Source organism: Mixophyes fleayi, chromosome 2 (assembly GCF_038048845.1).
Source record: "Mixophyes fleayi isolate aMixFle1 chromosome 2, aMixFle1.hap1, whole genome shotgun sequence".
In the NCBI taxonomy this organism is placed as follows: domain Eukaryota; kingdom Metazoa; phylum Chordata; class Amphibia; order Anura; family Limnodynastidae; genus Mixophyes; species Mixophyes fleayi.
Window position 1 is genome coordinate 6,341,718 of NC_134403.1, and position 15,893 is coordinate 6,357,610.

Here is a 15,893-nt window from a genome sequence, read left to right on the forward strand (position 1 = left end):
TTGTATCTTTGTATTGGAGATGTAGTGAAATGCCATGTTGGAAGAAATGTATTTTTTGCAACTCTTCTAAAGGAAGTCCCCCCATGCTGATTACACCTTTTCATTTGTGAGTAACCAACACTTTTTTGTAGCCTGAATAAACAGCAGGGGTTATTTCCTTTATCCGGTCCTGTTAAAAAGATAGACGAACTACATGAATAATGCAACCAACAAGTAATTTAGGAAATCACAGATTGATGTGAATTTTGTGAAATCCAAGATTAGAGAATATATTGCATCCTGATGCTAAATATCTGATGTAAAATCTCAGATGTTGTGGTGCCAGATAGGATCAGGGGGCTTGGGTACCCCTGCCAGGATGTTTGTCAGAAACTGTATATAAAGCACCCTGTTGGCCAGGTAAAATGTAGTATTATTCCATCTGTACTTCTGGATGATCACTAGCACCTCCAGCTAGTGTGTAATGATCCTTGTCAGGACTATTGAGTAATAAACCATCACTGCTTGAAGATTCTGCCTGCGACTATTACCTGCTGTATCCTCTGACCAACAGATAAGAGCTTACACTGTAATCTGTTCCCCGGCTGTCCTGTGTTGTACCCAGCATCTCTGCGTCAACGCTCTGCCTGCTACATAAGAGCAAGAAATATCACCGCACTAGATAATAGAATAACCTTCTCCAAGGAAAAAAAAGGGTAAGTATTGTAAGCCCGGGATAAATTACCCAGGGGGTGCACCCTACACTGGTTGCAAAATTGACAAAGAAACAAAAGCTGTGTGGGTGGGGCACTCCAATCAGAAGATTAAAAGATAAATTTTATTGATATGAATTAAAAAGGTAGAACTGAGAGCAAAATAATAAAATCAAACATATAACACAGTGATACAAAATATAAAATGCAAACAATGTTGCAAGGGCTCCGAGACTTAACAAATTACACTTATATAGACAGCAATATGCTTAAGGTAAGCCTTAGCTGTCAAAGAAACAGGCTATAATAAGCCCATTAGATTGGTATGGTGCAACTCCTGAATATCGATATAGTAAATGCCTCTATGTTAGATAACAAAGCGCCAATCAAGTATATGCTCCAATGAAATTACCGATAAAGGAAGGCAAATTAAAGTCTAAATAGTATGTAAGGAGCAGGCATACAAATAGCGGCTGTAAAATCTCCACTGGGTTATAACAATCCCACCGGTAGAAAGATAGTCGCCAGTGTTGGCAAATAGCAAATAGAGCCTATTCCTGCTGATCGCGGGAGTATGTGAAAGGTCTCTTCCTGTGTAAACTGGGAAGCGATCAGGAGGATAGGAAATAAGGAAGCAGGAGAGCAGTATCGGAGCCCTGAAACGCATTTTGCTCGGCTCCTTTTTCAAGGCTGTCAGCGGGGAGGCAAATGACAGCTGTTATATAGTGTTTCCATGTGGGTGTGTCGATTCACGTGAGCGACACGGCCAATGGGATCGTCGATGTAGGAATAAGTCATGATTGGCATATATTCTGGCCAATCATGGATAGACTGCGTGTTGTATTATTTCCGATAAAGATCTGGAATGTGAACTGGATAAACATATCTCTTTCAGCTGGAGAAGGTCGAGGAGTTTGAATGACATTTTAGTCCATAGCCATCTACAAAAAACAAACTGACACTTAATAGACTGAAGGGCTTTTTTTAGGTGCGGCACCTGTAATTTTTGCAGTATGCTATGCTATTCCTACTAAGTCCTATACGGACAAATTTAACAAAATCTGGCATATTGAAGAATTCCTCAACTGTAACTCTGTAGGCATTATTTACTGCCTTTCCTGCCCCTGTCCCAAATTTTACATCGGGATGACTACTCGAACTCTCAAAAAAAGAGTGTCCGAACATGTCTATAATATAAAAAATGGGATCAGAGACCAGAGGAATTTTAAAACCATCACCACAGTGGTCAAGCACTTTATGACCCATCATGAGAGCAATCCCAAATTATTGAAGGCGTTTGCAATGGAAAAGATCTCCCTGGGAATTTGAGGAGGAGACATCCAAAAGGAACTCCTAAAAAGGGAGCCCAAAAAGATCTTCCTAATGGGATCCATGGTGCCGTATGGTTTGAAGGACTATAATAGCTACAAGTCATTTTTATGATCCCCTTTATATGTACATATTTCTTTATTTACATGACTCTCTTCTTAGTACGCATTCCAGTCAATATGCATATATATTATACTATTACCACTATATAGGGAATGCCATCCGGTCCATAACAATATAGTAGTATTATCTGTATCAGCAGCGGATTTGATATCTGCATAACAACCCCTTATCGATGTTTTTTGAATGGTAATCTGTTTCCATTCATCTGCTTTTTCCGCATATGTTTTAGCAATACCATACGTAGCCTATTAAACCTGTGTCAGCAGCGGATTTGAAATCTGCATAACAATCCCTTATTGATGTTTTTTGAATGGTAATCTGTTTCAATCTATTTGCTCTTTTCGTATGTGTTTAAGTAATACAACACGCAGTCTATCCATGATTGGCCAGAATATATGCCAATCATGACTTATTCCTACATCGACGATCCCATTGGCCGTGTCACTCACGTGAATCGACACACCCACATGGAAACACTATATAACAGCTGTCATTTGCCTCCCCGCTGACAGCCTTGAAAAAGGAGCCAAGCGAAACGCGCGTTGGCGTTTCAGGGCTCCGATACTGCTCTCCTGTTTCCTTATTTCCTATCCTCCTGATCGCTTCCCAGTTTACACAGGCAGGGACCTTTCACATACTCCCGCGATCAGCAGGAATAGGCTCTATTTGCTATTTGCCAACACTGGCGACTATCTTTCTACTAGTGGGATTATTATAACCCAGTGGAGATTTTACAGCCGCTATTTGTATGCCTGCTCCTTACATACTATTTAGATTTTAATTTGCCTTCCTTTATCGGTAATTTCATTGGAGCATATACTTGATTGGCGCTTTGTTATCTAACATAGAGGCATTTACTATATCGATATTCAGGAGTTGCACCATACCAATCTAATGGGCTTATTATAGCCTGTTTCTTTGACAGCTAAGGCTTACCTTAAGCATATTTCTGTCTATATACCGTATTTTCTGCACTATAAGGCGCACCTAAGAGCCTTAAATTTTCTCAAAAAACGGCCATGTGCCTAATAATCCGGTGCGCCCTATGTGTGCACTGAGTTCCAAAATCTCTTAAAATGTTGTTGTGCGACTTTGGTAAGCGCTCCGCTTGATTGACTGTCGGACCATTTCCGGCTGACACAGGGACGTAATACGTACACTACGTACGCTGGTTTGTCTAAGGGCCCTGGAAAATGGCACCAGTGAAGAGACATGCCTACGAGGCACAATTCAAACTACAGGCCATCAGTTACGCGGTTGTAAATGGGAATAGAGCAGCTGCGAAATAATTCAACATAAATGAATCTGTGGTTCGGAAGTGGAGGAAGCAAGAAAATGAACTGGGCCAAGTTAAGAAGACGAAACAGAGTTTCCGCGGGAACAAAGCGAGGTGGCCACAGTTAGAAGACCAATTTGAGCAATGGATTATTGAACAAAGAACAGCCGGGGAAAGCGTCTCTACAGTCACCATTCGAATGAAGGCAACAACCATAGCACAAGACATGAAGATCGAACACTTTCAAGGAGGTCCGTCTTGGTGCTTTCGTTTTATGAAAAGGCGTCCTCTCTCCATCCGCGCAAGGACTACCGTGGCGCAGCAACTGGCAGCGGATTACAAAGAAAAGCTGGCCATCTTCCGCACCTACTGCAGTAGCAAGATTACCGACAAAAAGATCCAGCCCAACTACATCACCAACATGGACGAGGTCCCCCTCACTTTTGACATCCCCGTGAACCATACTGTGGAGAAAAAGGGGACCAGCACGGTATTGATATGCACCACGGGGCATGAGAAGTCGGCTTTCACTGTTGTTCTTGGTTGCCACGGTAATGGACAGCAACTACCACCTATGGTCATTTTTAAAGGAAGACGCTGCCAAAAGAAATGTTTCCAGCCGGAGTCATCGTTAAGGCCAATCAAAAGGGCTGGATGGACGAGGAGAAAATGAGAGAGTGGCTGAGAGAGGTGTATGTAAAGAGACCGGATGGTTTTTGCCACACATCACCGTCCCTGTTGATCTGCGACTCCATGCGCGCCCATCTCACCGCTACTGTGAAAAACCAAGTGAAGCAAATAAATTCGGAGCTTGCCATCATTCCGGGAGGATTAACAAAAGAACTCCAACTTCTGGACATTGGTGTAAACAGGGCGTTCAAAGTGAAGTTGTGAGCGGCGTGGGAGCGATGGATGACAGACGGTGAACACACCTTTACTAAGACTGGGAGGCAGCGCCGGGCGAGTTACGCCACCATATGTGAATGGATTGTGGATGCCTGGGCTAAGGTATCTGCCTTAATTGTTGTCCGAGCTTTCGCGAAAGCCGCCATCATTGCTGAACAGCCACCTGACAACGAGACTGACTCCGACAATGATGAGAGGGAACCCGGCATGTTTGATGGCGAAATTGCCCAGCTGTTCAATTCAGACACAGAAGATGAGGACTTTGATGGATTTGTGGGAGAAGATTGATTTAAAAATAATGTGAGTGTATTGTTAATAAAGTTCAACTCACTCACTGTATCGCCTCCGTTACCTTTTTTTTTTTGTAGAGTGTAGAATTGTGTATGTTTTAGCATGCGCCATATAATCTGGTGCGCCTTATAGTGCGGAAAATATGGTAAGTGTAATTTGTTAAGTCTCGGAGCCCTTGCAACATTGTTTGCATTTTATATTTTGTATCACTGTGTGTTATATGATTTTATTATTTCGCTCTCAGTTCTACCTTTTTAATGCAAATCAATAAAATGTATCTTTTAATCTTCTGATTGGAGTGCCCCACCCACACAGCTTTTGTTTCTTTGTCAGCTCTGCCTGCCACCCAGCAGTCCTGATCCACAGTAAGCGGTCAGGAGGAACCAGCCAGCCCACAGATAAGAAGTGCTGCAGCAGCTATACCATCTACCCAGAAGTCAGCGATTCTAGGTGCCATTGAAGGAGCCCAATATGGCAGCTGAACTCTCCTACAACTAGTGCTCAGTTGGCATTCGCAGTCGGCGAGTGTCTGGGGGGAAGTGACACCGGTAGGAGTGGTCAGTAACAGTCGTTCACTGACGGTGAGAAGCAAACCCAGATAAACTGTGCAGGAAGAACGTCCCTCCGTTCCTTCTTCCTCCAACAGACCGAAGGGTGAAGTAAGGCCATCCGGTCACATACCCCATCATAAATAGAAGTAGTACTGTCTAGACGCAAAGAAGAAGCACAGATATGGAGAATGATATGAAGGATGTAGAACAAAAGAAGTAGTACTGTGCAACTGTCCAAACATATAAACAGATACTAGGAATTACACCCAGCATAGAGAAGTTGCACTGTATATCACACTGGACCAAATGTCTCAGATTCTGATCACATGATACATAACTTAAATTTAATATCCAACATCCGGACCCTCTGTCCTGTATCACTAAACGGTCCCAGCAGGAAGACAGAACAGTCTGTAAATCGCACAGGTTACATTCATGTGGGTGATACCGAAATCCTCACGGTGACCTGAATGTGTGATAAGGAAACGTTCTGCTTGTAGGCTGGGTATTTACTGTCCTTTCCATAATACAGCTAGATCTTATCTCACAGAAGGGAAATAGGGCAGTAGTTAGAGAGTGAGGTGGGGTCAAGATCGGGTTTCATTAGAATGGGTGAGACGAGAGCATGTTTAAAAGAAGAGGGGTAGATGCCGGTGGAGAGGGACAGATTAAAGAGGTGAGCAAGATGGGAGCAGGTGGAGGGGGAAAGGGAGCGAAGGAGGTTAGAAAGGATAGGATCCAGGGGACAGGAAGAGGGGGTGGGTGAAATGAGAGAGTGGACTTCTTCATCCGTGGTAGGGTGGAAGGAGGCAGGCCTGGGTAGAAAGGGGAGAGAGGAGAGTTTCGAGAGAAGAGGACAGAATAGCAGAATCAAGGGCGTCAAGGACCTAACTGTCTGAAATCTAAAAACTAAACAAAATAAAATCTGGGTCACGGATGATCAAATGTACAAGTTTAATATAATCAATTCAAACATAAAACTGACCTATAATATGCTATAAATAACAATACCATATGAGAGACTACCCCACATATAATGAATCACAGTGCACTGTGATATAATATGCATATGCAAATGACGTTGCTCATGAGTTGTAAGTACAAAACAGCGCTACTGAGTCAATGAGTGTGGCAGCTGTCCCAATTGTAGCCAATGCTGTAATGGCAAAAAATAGAGCATTCAGAGTAGTGAACCTGAACATTCCCTCTGATGAAGTTACGTTCTGTAATGAAACGCGTTAGCGGTGTAGGGTTAACTACTAAGTTGCCCTTTTTTATTTGATTTACCTATTATGCTTTATTTTTCAAACTTGGATATATGCTACCATTGCCACTTTGGATCCTGTTGATCATAGGAGCCGACACAGTCTATGCGTGTTTATTCTGATCGAGGGGATAGTGTTCTGGTATGGTTCACACTATTTTCGCATACCACTCCTGCTCAGCCTGAGCTACATCCAGACATCTATCAGGAGCCGTGTGCCAGGTCGGTCTCATACACAGCTGTGAGCCGCGGATAACGTTATCTTCACCGATCACAGTTTACCGTTTATGCACAGACAAGTGACAACTCCGTGAAAGATCAGGATATTGCAGATCATCATCTGTAGGAGTTTTGTGCTTTTGATACAAAGTATACTTATTACACGCACCTGATCATTAACGGCACTCAGTAGAGGATTCTTCGGACCTGATGCTGGTTATGTGGAGCGGTTTCGATATTCCCTCATTTTTATACCGGCCAGAGACACAGTGAGTATACATTACATCGAATGCTCATTGTTGGGCTGCTCATCAATATAGGGTATAGATTAAGACCTCAATATGTCTCCGAATACATATCCACGGCTGATTGTTAGTGCTGTTAAAGGGCCAATCCCCTTTAACAGCACTAACAATACTGCAGGGTTTTAACAGTGACGTCATTCCTGGCCGCCGGAAACTTCATCTCTCTATTTTATGGCAAGTCAGCTTTTACAACAGTCGTCCCGCTGACGATATCGGGAATGAGAGTTTCGTCATGTTCCTGTAGGGGTAAGTAGTGTCGGTGAGGTGGTAGTCGGGAAAGCGACTACCACCGCTTGAAGCAGAGTGATGTTTATTTGCTCTCACACTGGTTGAAGTTACCAGGTGATCAGGTCAGATGGAACATCAGAATGATTTCAGTGTACAAGACAGTGCTTTTTATACTGATTTGGACACAGGCTATTGTTAGAATCAGGATGCAATGTGTTTACACAAGCATGGATTTACATGCATTGCAACGCTAACAATATTTACACTTATCTGCGATATCTTCAAAATTCTGTGATGTCCTGCATCTTGTTTTTAGACACAGGAAATCTATTAGAAAGTCAAAAGGTCTAATTGACATGAATACTTTCTTCAGACAGTTGCAGAATACACATTCCTAAAGAAAGGTACAAACCCCAAACAAGACATTTCCTTACACCAAGATATACAAAAGGTTTTCAAAACAAAGGCTTATTGTATCAGATATATACATCAGAAATAAGGCATTTCCTCTAGAAAGGTAAAACAGAAAAAACTAATTTTCTACCCTGGTCTCAGAAATAACGATTTCCTATATCAAAATATACACAATATCAAAAATAAGTGCATTGGCAATTATATAAATAAGCGCCCTGCGCTATTTCCTTTACATAAATTTATACCATAAGTTATTTATAAGTGATCCAGTCACACGTGTATATTATTCCATGATGTAACCATGAAATAGAGATACAACAAATCGAAGCCTTAACTGCGTAACGACTGTAAAAGTGCATTTTGCTGCCTGATTCCATTGTGGAGTACGGAAAAAATGAGTAAAGTGCCAGAAGTAGGTGGAGCTTATTTACGGAGTACATATAATAGACAGGTGGATGGAGAGAAACAGACACTTCCCGTCGTTGGCAGAATAGGCCTATACCTAAAGAGAAATACGGTGACCTGTCAGCCGCTAATATGAAAAGCTCTATAAAACAGTAGGTAAATAAATGGACATAAAGCTAATGTATATATTGCACATAGCGATCATAGTCTACGTGTATGAACTGTTACCTAATTATCACATGGGGGAGCGGTGAGGAAGTTAGGACTTCCTGTGCTGTATATACTGGAGCAGCTATTCGGTATAATAATGTCATTTTCTCGGCATTGCCCAGTTCCTGCTCAGGAAACGTGATAACAGCCATCACAGAGAGAGGAATCCTTATTACACACCAGAAGGTTATGTCTGGTGCCGGAATATCTGATTTAGGTAGATTTCAATGGGTGACTCCTTGCGCTTGTGAACCTCTAAATGTCTGACCCCTTACTGCAGCTATCTGCTGCCCCTTGTGTACCCCTGAGGAGTCAAAACGAGGGCAGCAAGGAAGTGGCTGTGTGTACTCTCTGTGCTGAATAATTTGCATTGTGAGTAAGCAAGTAATAGTGAGTAACAATGAAAGTACGCTCTATTTTTTGGTGGGTGTGTCTACAACCAGCTGCAGTCACGAGTGGTCACACCGGATTCCTGAACAGTAAATAGGGGGATTCTGCCTGTGGCATCTAAAGGGTGCAGATAGTGTGCCTGGAACACGCAGAAATAACTTATTGTATATGTTTAGGTGCAGTGCACCTCTGTAGATCATTAGAAATGTACCCTTTTTTGGTATTAGAAGTGCATTGATTTTTGATGCAATAACCATTTGTAGGAGGAAATATGTTTTGTAACTTCTAAAGAGAGCCTCATCCTAATTGGACCTTATTCCTCTGCATGTGACCAACACTTTTGCAGCCTGATAACACAGCAGGGAGTCTTTACCTGTTATCCTGCTTTGTTAAAGAGAAAGGAAACCTCTGAACAATGTAATCAGCAAGTAGGAATTTGAGAAATCACAAATTGATGTACATTTTGTTAAATCTTAAAAATGTCTAGAGAATATATCACATACTGATGTTAAAATAATTTTATGTAATATCTCAGACATTTTGGTGCCAGTGAGGACCAGGAGGCAGTGTTACCCCCTGCCAACATATTTGTCAGAGTCTGTATAAAAAGAGGACTGTTTTTCCATGAATGTAGCATTCCATCTGTAACTTCTGAATGATGACCAGTACCAGTAACTGACGTGTAAAAGTCCTTGTCAGGACTCTTGAGCAATAAACCATCACTGCTTGAAGATACTGCCCGCTGTATCCTGTGACCAACAGATATGAACCAGCTACCCCCGAAGTACGTCATTTGGACAGCACAAAGGAGCCCAGTGGTGGCAGCCAAATGCTCCTACAACTATTGCACAGATGGCATACTCAGTCGGAGAGTGTCTGGTGGGAGGTGACACCTGTAGAAGGTGCCAGTAACAGTCAGTTACTGACGGAGAGAAGGAAACCCAGATAAACCGTGCAGGAAAAACATCCCTCCGTTCCTCCTTTCCCCCCACCAGATCGGGGGTGGTGGGGGGGGTGAAGTAAGCCCATCTGGTCACAGTTTATAGGTTTGCACACTCAGGAAATATTGAGGTGCTTTAAATGGTTGTGTAGCAGCAGTTTGTAGAGAAAATGATACAGTCTAGTTAAGAGGTATAAGTAAATCCAACTAAAATGAGTAATTAGTGCCTGGACAAGCCATGGGGTGACTTGAGTTTATTGGGGGGGTTTGCATGCTTTGAAAGCTCTGGTTGCTTCAGCCAGTAGCACACAGATCACAGATACAGAGCAGCTTAATATTTACACTGTGATTTAAAGTGGACCTAGGACAGGCCCCCTCCAACTCTAAACCAGTCCGCACATATTCAGTTTGCCCCCCTGCAGTGCAACATGGCTCTACCAAGTAACAAAATTGCACCTTGTAGGTGAGTCTACTATTCACTCCTAAATGAGGCACAAAATGTACAAAACACTTTATTCCAATTCTTATACTGTATATATACACATTATGCTGTACCAAGGTGCCCTAATAAAGGTGAAACAGTCTGTATGAGGATAGTCTCAGCAAACAACCATTTAATTGTGACTGGATTACTCATAAATAACTTATGGTATGAATTTATTTAAAGGAAATAGCGCAGGACGCTTATTTATATAATTGCACAAGCACTTATGTTTGATATTGTGTATATGTTGAGATAGGAAATCGTTATTTCTGAGACCAGGGTAGAAAATTAGTTTTTTCTGTTTTACCTTTCTAAAGCATGTCTCATTTCTGATGTATATATATCTGATACAATGAGTCTTTGTTTACAAAGTCTTTTGTGTATTGTGATGTAGGGAAATGACTTGTTTGAGGGTTTTACTTTTTCTTTGGAAATGTGTATTCTGCGACTGTCTAAAGTATTCAGGCCAGTTAGACCTTTTGACTTGCTAGTAGGTCTCCTGCCTCTGAAATAAGATGCAGGATATCACAGCAAGGTTTTTAAGAATTTCACAGATAAGTGTAAATATTAGTGGTTTTGCAATGCATGTAAATCCATGTTTGTGTAAACAGGTTACATCCTGATTCTAAAAATAGCCTGTGTCTGAACTGTATAAAAGGCACTGGCTTGTATTGAAAACTTGTTCTGATTTCATCTGACCTGATCATTGGTACTTTTAACCAGTGTGAGAGCAAATTACACATCACTTGCTTCAAAGACCTGCTTCAAAACATCTTCAATATTGCTGTAATCCTGTGACCTGCAGATTAGACCCTAAATCTAATTTGTTCTCCAGCTGTACTGAAAGTGTGGACCCAGCACCCAGTACCACCGCTCTGCCCGCTACCCTGCAGCTCTGGTCAGTGTGATAGGCCAGGGGGGATCCATCCACAGCATCCCTGATCTATAGTAAGAGGTCAGGAGTACCAGCCCAGGTACACCAGTAACTGGGTACACTCACAGCGTCAGTTACCCAGAAGAAACCCGGTCCTGGACGCCGGTAAGGAGTCCAGTGGTGGCAGCATGTGTAAGCCCCTCCTACTGCGGCAAGAAGGCGCATTTGGGATAACTAAAGGGAATGGTGGCAAAGTAAGCCCAGCCGGTTCCCAGCAACAACAGGCAGGGTGGCATAGGCAGTCCATCCAATGCTTTGTAAAATCAGCAGTGACTCAATGTCTGAATACGCACCTTGCACCTCCTATTATATTATAGTGCGCTGGTCACATACACACGGTGGGTGCAGCCTTCAGTCCATCCACTCACTGGGAACCAGCGTCACCTATATACTCTTATACAATAATACGGACTATGTCATGCACTGACTTCATTACAACAACAAAAATTCTCATTGATTCTGGAAGTGTTATAGCCAACAAATACCCCATCTCTATCCTTACAATTGTCCCTCTTTTACATGTGACGGTGTGTGTATGCTAATTACCTGCACCGCACTATAAAAATCTCGATACAAATAGAAGCACAAACTACAGAAAAGTCGCTTCCTAAATAAGTTCCAGCGTCATCCAGTCTCTGGTCTCACAAAGTTCTCAGAGCGGTCACTTCCTCTACCATAAGTCACATGACCAGAGATACAACTGGAATGTCAACATCGCGTCAGGAGAGATCAAAATCTAAACTTTGTCATTATCTTTTATTACATATCAGTACAGGTATGGGATATTTCAAACCAGTTATCCAAAATGGAACATAAATAATCGCTTCTGACTGGTAATAATAATGTCATTGACGCACTGATGACTGAGCTGCCCCTCCTACTGTACAGACACTGTGAGGAGTGCTGCTAAACAATGCAAAGAGAATGAAATGTCAGAAACAAATACACAATCACCAGTTTCCTACAGTCACTGTGAGGAGCATTTCTAAACAATATAAAGAGATGGAAAAGTCACACACACACACAAGAGGCCTGATTCATTATTGATCTTATCTTGTGCAAAAGTTAAGATGCTTATTTTAAGAAGAAACGGGGGGATAAGAGTGAAATTAAGATGGATTTTCATCTTAACTTAAGAAATTCTTTTTGGATTTGGCTTCTTATCTCCCTTTTTTGGGCATGCACAGAGTGGATTTGCTTAAGATAAGCAAAAAACAACAGATAAGATCACTAATGAATCAGGCCCAAGATCACTGAGCTCCCACTCCTATTGTGTAGTCACTCTGAGGAGCACTGCTAATCAATGTAATGAGAAGGGAAAGTCATACACAAGATATAATCACTAAGCGCCCTCTCCTACTGTACAAACACTGTTAGGAGTGCTGCTAAACATGGTAATGAGGAGAGTGTCATACACACAGTCATGGCCACTGAGCTCCTCCTCCAACAGTCACTGTAAGGAGCGCTGCTAAACAAGGTAATGAGGAAAGGAATGTTCTAAACACAGACAAGATCTCTGAGATCCTCTGCTTACAGCGACTGTGAAGAGCACAATGACAAAATTTCATGAGGAAATACCATACACACAGAATGAAATCCTATACTCCTACTGTCACTGTGAGGAGCACATCTAGTCAATTTATAGAGAAGGGCACTCCTAGGAGCAGTGCGTGGTCATATTTTAGGCACGGTGATCCAAATTACAGAAATAAATCCCACATCCGAAACACCAAAGTTTCAAGCAATTTGTATAATAGATACCATACCTGAACTATTCTTAACATTGTGGTAAAAATATAAACTGTATTTCTAGGTTCAGCCTTGAAATTATGTTTTCCTTCACAAGGTCATTGTTAATGATATCTATGTTACCAGGGCGATGATACATGTTATGAAAATGATTTATTCTGCACATTAAGCCCCGTCCTGTAATGAAAAGTTATATAGATACCTATATATCACATCACTATCTGAATTGTAGCAAGAGATACACAGTTACACGTGATCAAAACAGGTAAATAGAGCTAAGCAGGTCAAGCTTAGCCACGAAATGAAACAATGTAACATGGACAGCACAAGGGACAAACAGCGTTCCAAGTCAAACAGCACCTGCTTTGCAAAGGAGCAACTTCCTTTCTGGAAAGTAGCTGATCCCTGCCTGTGAGAGCACGACACTTGAGTATGGCAGTGTACCTTACACCTATACGACACAGGCATCAACAAACACAGTACACTCAAAGTAATATAGTATGAATACAAACAGCAGCATTATATAAACCAGTGTATATATATATATATATATATATATATATATATATATATATATATATATATATATATATATTATATATACACACACCCCAAAGTATTACAGAGATTGTGTGCAATTCCTCTTTCCAGCGTTCTGTGACAGCTGATATCACATTTCCTGAGCAGGAATTTGGTAACTGTGAGATAAAGGGAAAATATATTATGATGCCAAACAGCAGCTCCAGAGCGTACAACACGGGAAGTCCCGACTTCCCCCCGCTGGGACATGTGACAGTCAGGTAATAATTCATACACAAACTATGGTCATTTATGTGCAATAAATACAGCTCATACATGTACGTGCTGTCTGTAACATGTTACAGTTCATACAGTGGGTCGTGTATTACGGAAGACAGATAGCAACTCCTCATGGAATAAGATCTCATCACACAGAGCCGTACAGACCCGGACTGACCATCTGAGAACTCTGGGCTGATGTGTTGTATTAGTGGCTACTGTGACCGGATGGGCTTACTTCACCCCCCCCTCCCTCCCCGTTTCTGTTGGGGGCAGGAGGAACGGAGGGCTGTTCTTCCTGCACAGTTTATCTGGGTCTCTCGCTCACCGTCAGTAACGACTGTTACTGGTGTCACTGTCCCACCAGACACTCGCCGACTGCGAATGCCAACTGCACAATAGTTATAGGAGAATAGTACTGCCATAGTACCGGTCCTTCACGGCACCTGGAACCGCTTACTTCTGGGTAGCTGCTATAGCTGCTGCAGCCCCTCTTTGCTGTGGGCTGACTGGTACCTCCTGACCACTTACTATGGATCAGGGGAACAGATTAGAACAGATCTGTGACACAAGTGATAGTGTACCATTATGAAGAACACTATAGCCACAGGTGTGGAGTTTGTATGTTCTCCGCGTGTGTGCGTGGGTTTCCTCCGGGTGCTCCGATTTCCTCCCACACTCCAAAAACATACTGGTAGGTTAATTGGCTGCTAACAAATTGATCCTAGTCTGTCTCTCTATCTGTATCTCTGTCTATGTGTGTTAGGGAATTCAGACTGTAAGCCCCTATGGGGCAGGGACTGATGTGAGCGAGTTCTCTGTACAGCGCTGCGGAAATAGTGGCGCTATATAAATAGTTGATGAGGAGGAGGAGGAGAAGCGGGAAGAGTTTTTTACAGCTTTTTCTCCAGCACATTTCCTGAGCCTTTTACAGATAAACATCTGAGATCTAACACAAATTCCCCACCTTGGCGCAAACATTCTGCTCCACCTGTACATACATTCCGCTCCACCTGTACATACATTCCGCTCCACCTGTACATACATTCCGCTCCACCTGTACATACATTCCACTCCACCTGTACATACGGCCAGAGGACCTTGCTCACTGAATCTTATAATCTTTAGCTCCTTCTAAGATATGATTTGTAAGGTAATAATACTGTACACTGTTCTTATATAGACACAAGTGTGTATAATTGATCAGACCATTGCACTGCTTGTACTTTGAGCTTACCATCTAAATAAAGTAATTACGAATGGTTACAGAGCAGGTCTAGCCCTGACACAGACACAGTATCCAGCCTATACTTCTACATAACCCCCCCAGACGTCATTACCGTTACTGCGAGCTCGCAGCATATGTTATCAAAGCAATATCGACATCTAGAACAGGTGAAGACAGTCCATAAGCTGACACTCTATTCGGAGAGCGTGGGACAAACCACTAAGTTGTATATTAGCTGTGTATGAAAGTGAAGGAAAGTTTGTAGTGCGAGCAATATTTAAACTTAAATGATTAGAAAAGACTTATTTTTATAGTTTAATGGCAATTATATTTCCTTTATCACCCACATGAGGCTCTGTTGTATTATTTAGTAGCTTACAGGCAGGAAGTCCAGAGCACACAGGTAAACAAATCACCCCCATAAGCAGAGACCGCAGTGCCTGAAATCTTCCCATCTATGAGCAATGTCAGCAGCTCTTTATATAAAGCAATTTGCAGCTTGTGTCTTGTGCTCAGTGGACTGTCTGGTGTCTACTAATAACAGAGGCTCTGGACACAGAATGGTTCAGTCTCAGCCTCCCAGTCACCACAATGAGATGCTGGGGGCTGGAGAGAGATAAAGTGACTGTGAATTCCCAGCCTATATGAATGAACCACAAACACTAACCTGTATCTGACATACAGGAAACTACAATGTATCTGCTGGACGAGTCTTCCAATCACTACAAAGTTCTCCCTGCACCCCCCCCCCCCATAACACAAGGACAATACAGACCCCTCTGTCTAATAACAGATATGTACCTTGTGTGTAGCTGCTGCCTGGCTGGAGAGATTCTGGCAATGCCCCAGCACCCCCCACCTCTCATACACACCCGTCCGTGACTCTGTCCTTTCCCTCACACTGTAACTTCCTCATTGTTCAGTCAGCTAATGAGGAAGCAGAAATAGGTGTAAAAACAAAGTGTTGGGTGTTTTACATAAACAGAGATGACCCCACTTTCATATTTCTGATTGACGGCTGCTTAACCGGGACTGGGGAGAACCGGTGACCTCCATGTGCGGGGATAACGGTGCAATTCACCCGGTGACTCAGGAAACTCATTGTCCTGAATGGTGGGATCCCATATGAAGAAATTCTTTATCTTTCATCCTGGAAT

The 15,893-nt window shown here is 42.4% G+C and overlaps 1 protein-coding gene across 4 annotated transcripts in view; it reads right to left on the reverse strand.

Moving 5' to 3' along the window:
• ARAP1 (ArfGAP with RhoGAP domain, ankyrin repeat and PH domain 1) overlaps positions 1-15,555 on the reverse strand; it is a 141,580-nt gene extending 126,025 nt beyond the window's left edge. For all 4 annotated transcript variants that reach the window (XM_075198344.1, XM_075198343.1, XM_075198342.1 and 1 more), the window contains exon 1: positions 15,538-15,555. The gene's annotated coding sequence lies outside the window, so the exon portion shown is untranslated. The remainder of the gene's footprint in view (positions 1-15,537) is intronic.
• Between the last annotated feature and the right edge of the window lie 338 nt (positions 15,556-15,893).